The following is a 9,641-nucleotide window of genomic DNA, read 5'->3' as shown; positions in this document are numbered from 1 at the left end:
GTTGTTTTGGCTGGAGAGAGAGGCCACATCTGAGTAACAAAAGAGGTTTTCTTGGGGATGACTGTTAGGAATAATTTTAAGTAGACTTGACCTATCCTTTATGGGGGTAAGTTTCATATGAACAAACCCCAAGATTGGGGGCTCAGCCTATAGTTTTGCTTGTCCACACTGCTTGTGAGAATATCAAGAATTCAACTTAAGGAGGTTGAATTTTCCCCCATTCTCACCATTCCCCAAAGGGGACTTTGCAAATACTTTTCCACTCTGATCAAATCAATCTGGGATTCATCAGGGCATCACTCTGGACAAATAAAAAACATCTCATGTCCTACCCAAGGTTCCATGTACTTATGTTGTTCAACCAAGCTATCTAGATAAGTTATATTAGGAAATGCACTAGTCAAAACATAAACTTTGTACCAAATAAACATTTTTCCTTTAGTCTCACACATAAGTTGAAATTTTAAAATATTAATTGCCATCTATTTTTAGCACCCTGCAGTAATGACATTCCTTTGTTCTTCCTCATGCAAAAACATTTTTTAAATTTGTACATTTAGTTACTAACATTATACATTCTAGGCATTCCTAGATTTCAATCTTTATCATCTATCTTTCTTTCTTATTTCATTTGTGCCCCTCCTCCATCTATCATTCTCACATTCAGCTTCATTCAGTGATTTAACATAGTTGTATTACAGTTGGGTAGTATTGTCCTGTCCATTTCTGAGCTTTTATATTCAGTCCTGCTGCACAATAAGTATTCCTTCAGCTCCAATTACCCAATATCTTACCCTATTTCTGTCTCCTGATGGTCTCTGTTACCAATGAAATATTCCAAGTTTGTTCACTAATGTCAGTTCATATCAGTGAGACCATAGAGTATTTGTCCTTTTGTTTCTGGCTGATCTCACTCAGCATAAGGTCATTAAGGTCCATCCATATTGTTACATACTTCATAACTTTATTCTGTCTTACAGCTGCATAATATTCCATCGTATGTATGTGCCACAGTTTGTTTAGCCACCCATCTGTTGATGGACATTTTGGCTGTTTCCATCTCTTGGCAATTGTAAATAACGCTGCTATAAACATTGGTGTGCAAGTGTCCATTTGTGTTCTTGCCCTCATGTCCTTTGAGTAGAGACAGCATATAGATGGGTCCTGTTTTTTTAATTAATTCTGCCAGTCTATATCTTTTGATTGGGGAGTTTAATCCATTAACATTTAGTGTTATTACTGTATGGGTAGTACTTTCTTCTACCATTTTGACTTTTGGATTTTATTTCATATCTAATTTTCCTTCTTTTTACCTTTACTCATAGTCTTCCTTTCCTCATTCTTCTCCTCACCTCTCTTTTCTGTCTTTTCATATTTGTCTCTAGTGTTTCCTTTAGTATTTCTTGCAAAGCTGGTCTGCAATTTGAATCACAAATTCTCTCAGTGATTTTTGTCTGAAAATATTTTAATTTCTCCCTCATTTTTGAAGGACAATTTTGCTGGATATAGAATTCTTGGTTGGCAGTTTTTTCTCTTTTAATAATTTAAATATGTCATCCCACTGTCTTCTCACATCCATGGTTTCTTCTGAGAAATCTACACATACTCTTATCGTGCTTCCCTTGTATGTGATGGATTGCTTTTCTCTTGCTGCTTTCAAGATTTTCTCTTTCTCTCTGACCTCTGGCATTCTAATTAGTAAATATCTTGGAGTACATCTATTTGGATCTATTTTCTTGGGGTATGCTGCATTTCTTGGATCTGTAATTTTAAGTCTTTCATAAGATTTGGGAAATTTTCAGTGATAATTTCCTCCATTAGTTTTTCTTCTCCTTTTCCCTTCTCTTCTCTTTCTGGTGCACCCACAACATGTATTTTCATGTGCTTTATATTGTCATTCAATTCTCTGAGTCTCTGCTCATACTTTTCCATTTTTTCCTCTATATGTTCTTTTTCTTGTTGGATTTCAGATGCTCCATCCTCGCGTTCACTAATCTTATCTTCTGCCTCTCAGAATCTACCACTGTAGGTTTCCATTGTTTTTTTTCATCTCTTGTACTGTGCCATTCATCCCCATAAGTTCTGTGATTTGTTTTTTCAGACTTTCAATTTCTTCTTTTTGTTCACTCCTTGACTTCTTTGTGTCCTCCCTCAATTCATTGATTTGGTTTTTGATGAGGTTTTCCATGTCTGTTTTTATATTCTAAATTAAATAATTCAACTCCTGTATCTCATTTGAATTGTTGGTTTGTTCCTTTGAGTGGGCCATATCTTCAGTTTTCCTAGTGTGATTTGTTATTTTTTGCTGGTGGCTAGGCATTTAATTACCTTAATTAGTTTATTCTGGATATTGCTTTCACTTCTTTTCCCTAGGGTTTTCTTGCTGGATGAATTTGTTGTCTATTTGTTCTTTGACATTCAGTTCAGCTTTTTTGGACCTCTACCTTAGGTTTTGTTTAACAAAGGAGAATTTTTCAGTTCTTGTTTTCTTGTTTCTTGCCTTGCTTGTATAGTGCCTTCCCTCCCTTAGGAGGGTCTACTTAGGTATTACAGACCACAGCCAGATTTTCCCAGACCAAACTGGCCTCCTTTCAGGAGGAAGGAGTCACTTGCATTGGTTTTCTCTGAGGGTGAGACACAGCAGGTTGAAAGATTTTCCTGTGAAGTCTCTGGGCTCTGTTTTTCTGATCCTGCTCATCATGTGGAGCTTTTCTGCTGGCAGGTCACACCAGCATAAGATGATGTGGTACCATTGACTTTGGCAGATTCTCCTTGCTGGGGATGTGGCAGAGACAGAGGAGAGGTTGTAGGTGTTTTCAATGGCTTCAAATTACCAAGCCCTGGTGTCTGAATTCTTTGAGGGAGGGATTCCACCTGAGTTGGGCTTCACCCCTCCCTTGGGGAAGGCCCAGGCTCCAGACAAGCCCACAACAAGCTTGTTTCTGCCTATGCCTGGGGAATTTGCAGCCTGAGAAGCCCTGCCACTGTATCCAAAAGTAGTTAAACCTTTGTAGAAACACAGCCACAAAAATCTCTGTTTCCTTTTTTTTCTTTTTCCATCAGTGCTGCCCCCTTGGTGCTGGGGCAAAAATGAGTGACCTCCACTTTGCCCAGGTTCACCTGAGCTGGGGGCCTATTTTTAGTAGTCAGAATTTGTTAGTTAATTCCACAACTGACATTTGGTTGGGGTCAGCCCCTGCTTCTGGTAAAGTCCCTTTCCTTTCTCCTCTGGGAAGCAGCCTGTGGGGGAGGGGCACCAACCACCATGGCTTGGGGAACTCACAGTTCTGGGGGGGCTCATAGCTGGTCCATTTGGTCCAGACAGGGGTATGTTGTGTGTCTGATCACTGACATGGCCCCAGGAGGTGTTGTGTACTGTTTCTGGTTATTTAGTAGTTGTTCTAGAGGACCAACTAAAATGTGCACATTGCTAAGCTGCCATCTTGCCCTGGATCCCTAATTTTATATTTTTACCTCCCTTGAATCAAAACTATTGCTCATGGCATCTAGAATGGTGAATCCTGTCCAGAAAATTTATATTTACTTTTACCAGAAGCTTCAGAGAAGTCACTGACAGTTATTTTCTATTGAAATATATTTTTTAAAGAAGCTTGGATATAAAAACAACTCTATGGTCTATAGATTGTAGAATGGGTGTTTTGTTAAAAGGCATGAAAGCAGATTAATCTCCTTGTCAATCTCCATCAGAGCTCTTAGATGACCATTTATATTGCTAATGAGAAGTAATGTTTTAAACAGGATCTTTTTTCTTGAGTGTAGGCCTCAACAGTGGGCTTAATTTGTATTGAGTAATCACTGAATAGTAATGGAAGAGGCATCACTCACTTCTACCCTTTTTGATTCAACAAAAAATTTTCTTCCCTATGACCTTCTCTGATGTTCTAAAGGTCTTATTTTATCCGAAGGAATGCTAACCCAGATGGAAGACAATAGAGAATACTTGAACTGGAATTCAAGACTGATTGAGAGCCACTTTGTGTTCCTTATGCCTCTGAATCAACTGGCAAAGATGCCAGTGTGATTGTTCATGACTTTAGAGTTAATAGATGTTCTATTATATAAAGTACAGTGTGCTTGGAATACAGTAGATCTCTTATTGTGTCTCTTAGTATTACAAACTTTTGTGAACAAAGTCAGTGGAAAGCTATGGCAACTCAATTGAGGCAGGACCAATAATGGCCTATATGGTTCAGGAGTGAAGGTTTGAGCTACTTCACAATGTAGAAAACAATTGCATGCTGAGGTTCTTGCTTGAGGTAAACATAAAACAAAATGGGTAGTAGAAGAAAACTGTTATAAATATGAACTATGACAAAAAAGGACTATAATTGTTATGTATATTTCTTTCTTGTTTTGTTATGAATATGTTATATATATAATTTATATACAATAATTTATAACATAATACATAATAATTTATAATGATATATGCTATTTTCTTATAGACTGCATTAGCCATGCAGCATAATATTTAATTTATGGATTCAAAGGATAAGAGTGAATAACACCCGTGGAGAGGTATCCTCTTCTGTAACCCTGGAAAGGTTTAAAGCATTTCCAGGCGTATGCAGGACAGTTGAATTAATTTAGGCAATTGTCTGACAATATGATATTATTTTCTTTATTTAAAGATTAAGTATGATTTAATTAAGTGTGTAAGGGTGTCAAGTGGATAAAGGGTGCCTTGTGAAGTTTATTTTTATGCTTAACTTGTTAGGTCATGGTGCTCACTTGTTTGGTCAAGAGTGGGCTGATTTCTATATTGGGAGTATTTCAAGAATAGATTTAAGTCATTATACAGTTGATACAATTTGCTGCTGATTGCATATATAACCTATAAAGGAGATTGCCTTCAGCAATCAGAGGGCTCTCCTCCTCCAATCAGTTGAGGACTTAAAGCAGGAAATGAAGATTTAAGTGGTCAGAAAGAATTTCTACATCTACTTCAGTCAACCTGGTTTTTTTTCAGAACTTCAGAATCACCTGAATTGGAGTTTCCAACTTGGGTCCTGTCCATAATCACCTGAACCAATTCCTATTGTTAGCCTACTAAGATATGTTTTTGAATGTGAGTTCATGTATTTATTTTTTTAAAGATTCTTGATTATTATACCTTATGATTTGGAAATATCACTACTAGGCATATACTCAAACAACTGAAAATTTAAAACGGGTGTTCAAACAAATAATTGTCTAGGATTCTTCATAAAAATACTATTGACAATTCCAAATGATGGGAAAAATACAAATATCCACCAACAGATGAATAGAAAAACAAAATATGCTGTGGCTATACAGTGAAATGTTATTCAGCCATAAAAATGAATAAAGTAGGGCACATGACAGATGATCCAGAAATTATTATGCTGAGTGAAAATGGGAAGATACAAAAGGTCATATATTTTATGATTTAATTTCTATGAAATATGCAGAATAATTAAATCCACAGTGACATAAAGCAGGTGTATAAATTTATTTGGTTCACAGTTCTGATTCCTAAAACTGTTTTGATTTTTCACAAAACATGTAGTCTTTCCATATTTCTGATGATGTCTAGTAAACAAATTTTATTTATTTTCTTTTAATTTTCAAATATCAATTGTTGTTCTGATTCCTTAACTCATTTTGATTTTTCACAAAATATGCATTCTTTCTATATTTTTGGTGATGTTTCTTTTAGTTCATTGTTCGAGATTGCATATATTTTCTAACTCCATCATATTTTATTTGATTTGAAGGAAGTGAAGGGAAAAAAGTACTTTAGCTGAAATCAAATTTGTGTTTATATTAGTGGCTTGTAGGCCTGGGGTCATATGCCTGTTTGAAGCTATTATGCACCCCCAGAAAAAGCCATGCTCTTTAACTTCATTCAATATTGCTAGAAGAGATGTGTATGATTGTTTCAATGGAGATGTGACACATCCAATTGTGAGTGATATCTTTTGATTCAATGGTTTCCATGGAGATGTGTCTCCACCCATTCAAGGAGGGATTGCTTACTGGAGCTCTTTAAGAAGGAACCCGTTTGTAAAAGTGTTAGTGCCAACAGAGCCCACACAGCCAAAGACCTTTAGAGATGCAGAAGGATAATGCCCTGGAAGAAGCCTTAGTAAATAAAGAGAGAAGGCAAGAAGGTATCACCATGTGCCCTCCTGACTGGCAGAGTCAGAAACCCTGAAGTTCATCTGCCTTTTCTTTGGAGTTAAGGTATCCAAAGAATACCATATTCTGTGGATGCCTTAATTTGAACATTTTCATGATTTAAAACTGTGAAGTTGCAACATAATAAAATCCCTTTTTAAAAGTTGTTCCATTTCTGGTATACTGCATTCCAGCAGTTTACAAAATAAAACATATTTAGATACTGGAGTAGTGGGGTGCTGCTGTGATTTGCAAATATCAAACACATTGGAACAGCTTTTTAAATGTATAATGGGAGGATTCTGAAAGAGTTATGAGGAGCTTAATAGAGAAGACTTTGAAGAGAATTTTGGTAGAAATATATTCTCTAAGCATACTTCTAAAAAGACTTTCAGCAGAAATAATGAATTTATCATTGCAAATTAGAAAGAAGGCATCCTTTGGTATGGGATGCTGAATTTGACAGTGATGAAATTGGATATTTAGCAGAAGAAATTTCCAAATTCAGTGTGGAAAATGCAGTCTGTTTGCTCCTTGCAGCTTGTAGTATATTGCAAGAGAAAAGAGATATAAATTGATAACTGAACTCTTGCATACAAAGAAACCAGAAATTGATAGTCCAAAAACTTCTGAACTTCCAGAAAGTGAGAACCTAGTAAATAGGGTCCCACATGAGGACTTCACCAAACATGGAACAAGTTATTCATTTCAGAAAAACCAGGATTGGAGAGGAAGTTATTCAGGAAGGATTTGTGGAAAGTCCTTTTGTCTGATGGGCTTGATCTTTGCCTCCTACATAGAAAACTAACAAGGGTGATGTGGAATGCTATAAACATGGCCACTGCTACTCTGGATTAAGAGAGACAGAAAAGAGAGACAAATTGAAGGAAAAATAACTTCTGAGGCAGAAGGATAGATGCTAAGATTTGAAACCAAAAAACCTCATGTCAAGAGAATGGATCCACCCTGGCACTTGGAGATGGTGAGTTAATACCAAAGACAGAGGGTGGGGCTTACATCTCAATATAAATGTCTTGGAGAGGGTGGATCACAGTCCTTGGAGATCGGGGAAAGCCTGGCTGCCATCCCATTGTTCTAGAGGGGTTGGATGTGTGCCTTGAAGAAGACAAAATGCCTGAGAATGGCCACAATGTTTGGAGATGGTGGAGCTGAGAAAAAGGTGATCTCCCCAATATCCCCTAGGGTTGAATTTGAGGAAAGCATGGCTATTGCATAGGCCCTTGGGAAGGGTGGGACTGCCACTTTCCTAAGTCCCCAGGATAAATGACCCTCAGTCTTTGAAATCTAATGGAGTTTGCCCTGTGGATTTCCAGAAATGATTGGATAAGGTGACCCCTGTGTTGCTTCCAATCTCTCCACATGTGTATGGAAATATGTATCCTACAACTGTTCCCCAGAAAGCCACGTTCCTTAATCCTTATTCAATGTTGCTGGGTGGGATCTTTTTTATTGTGTCCATGGATATGTGATCTACCCTATTGTAGGTGGGAATTTTGATTAGATGGTTTCCATTGAGATGTGTCCTCACCCATTCAAGATGGGGTTGCTTACAGGAGCCATTTATGAAGGAACCATCTTGGGAAAATCTTCAGTGTTGACAGAGTCTACACAGTCAGAGACTTTTGGAGATGCAGAAAGAAAATACCCCTGGGGAATTCTTAGGAAATGTAAAGAGAAATCTAGCAGTTGTCACCATGTTTCACCCTAGCTGAGAGACAGAAACCCTGAATTTCATTGACACTTTCTTTGGAGTCAAGGTATCTTTATCTGGACGTCTTAATTTGGACATTTTTATGGCCTTATAATTCTAAATTTTCAATTTAATAAATTCCCTTTTTACAAGCTGTTATTTTCTACTGTATTGTGTTCTGCAACTTATAAACTAAAAGAGGTGAATAGAACAAAATCAATGAGTAGGATAAGGTCTGTCAGCATTAAGCTTAGCTTTATTTACAAGCTTCTTTAACAGTCATCATGTTTAGCAGTTTAAAAATTTTTCCTATTGCACTTTCTTGCCAGGGTAAGGTAGATAGTAAAAAATGTGCCTTATCTTTGCATTGTGTTGATTATGGCACAAAATATTCTCTTGTAATTGATTCCTTTAATTATTTGAGTAAGATGAAGAAAATATGGAATATAGGAAGATGCTTTTGTATTTCTCCATTTGTTTGAATGTGAGAAAAATCTGTAGTGGTATAAAAATCTATTCCCCATTTTTGCCATAAAAATGTAAAATAAGGGGGAAAATGTATATTACTTCATTAAAATGCATATTAATTCATTTGAATTTGGATCCCCATGCTTTTCTATATCTGCAGTTAATGAATGGTATTATTATTCACAAATTCCATTGTTTGGATATCTGGGTGTCTGGTAATGCAAACTTTTTAAGCTAGAATACTTTGATTTACTGGCATATAATTCCTCCTTCTCTATGATATGATATTCTCCAAATCCAATGAAAATATGAATTATGAAATGAAATCTGTACATATTATCTCTGGATTGTATTACAGTTTTCCTGATGTTTTTCATCAACTATCACTTTTAACAAATAATTCAGTCCTTCAATCATCCTAAATATTGTTCTTTTTTCCCCTTATTCTGTTCTTCAGTATGTTTTAATTCACTTTTCATTAACATTCCTTTGTTTCCTAAATAATATCTTTGCATCTGAAATATGGCCTGAGAATCAGAAAAGCAGATTTTGTGTAAAGGAAATTAAATTTAGTGCCAACAAACCAAGGTTATCAGGTCTGTTTTATATGTGTCTTTTTTTTGAGGGTAGCATAGACAATAATAAATGATCACAGCAGTAGAAATGGCTGATAATAGAAGGAATAAAAATAATTTACTGTATCTTCAAGAGACAGAAATAATTCTTTGTCTCCACATTTTTTACACTGTTGTTTTACTGTCAGAAAAAAATGGAAAGAATTTGTGAAAATCCATGTCCATAAAGCTTCCATAAACATAGAATTTGCTATTGACTAATATAATAAATTTCTTATAAGAGGATGCATAAGGTTCTATGAAATCAAATAATGAATTGTATAACCAGAAGCAAGGAATTATCTCACACGTCAACCTGGCTAGCTTATGGCATCAGGGTGTTTTGATTAAGCAAGCACTGTTCTGATTGTTACTCTAAGGATGCTTCAAAATTGGATTTATTAATAGGTTGATTAAATCTGTTTTGCTTTCCAAGGCTGTTGAAAGCAGGAATCTTTACATGATTTGGCTTAAGCAATGGAAATTTGCTAGCTTACAGTTTGAGTACAAGATCACTTCCAAATCAATAATTATTAAGGTGCTGCCTTCTTTCTGAACACTGGCAATTGGTTATCCTTGACTTCTCTTAGATGCAGTAAGCCATGTGGTGGTGAGTGCTGGTCTCCCCCTTCTCTTCTGGGTTTTGTTGATCTCAGCTTCTTGGTGTTGTGACTTTTTTTCTTTGT

This window comes from Tamandua tetradactyla, chromosome 4, assembly GCF_023851605.1.
Source record: "Tamandua tetradactyla isolate mTamTet1 chromosome 4, mTamTet1.pri, whole genome shotgun sequence".
NCBI classification, from domain to species: domain Eukaryota; kingdom Metazoa; phylum Chordata; class Mammalia; order Pilosa; family Myrmecophagidae; genus Tamandua; species Tamandua tetradactyla.
The sequence above is the reverse complement of the archived record's forward strand: the minus strand, read 5'-3'. Positions refer to the sequence as shown.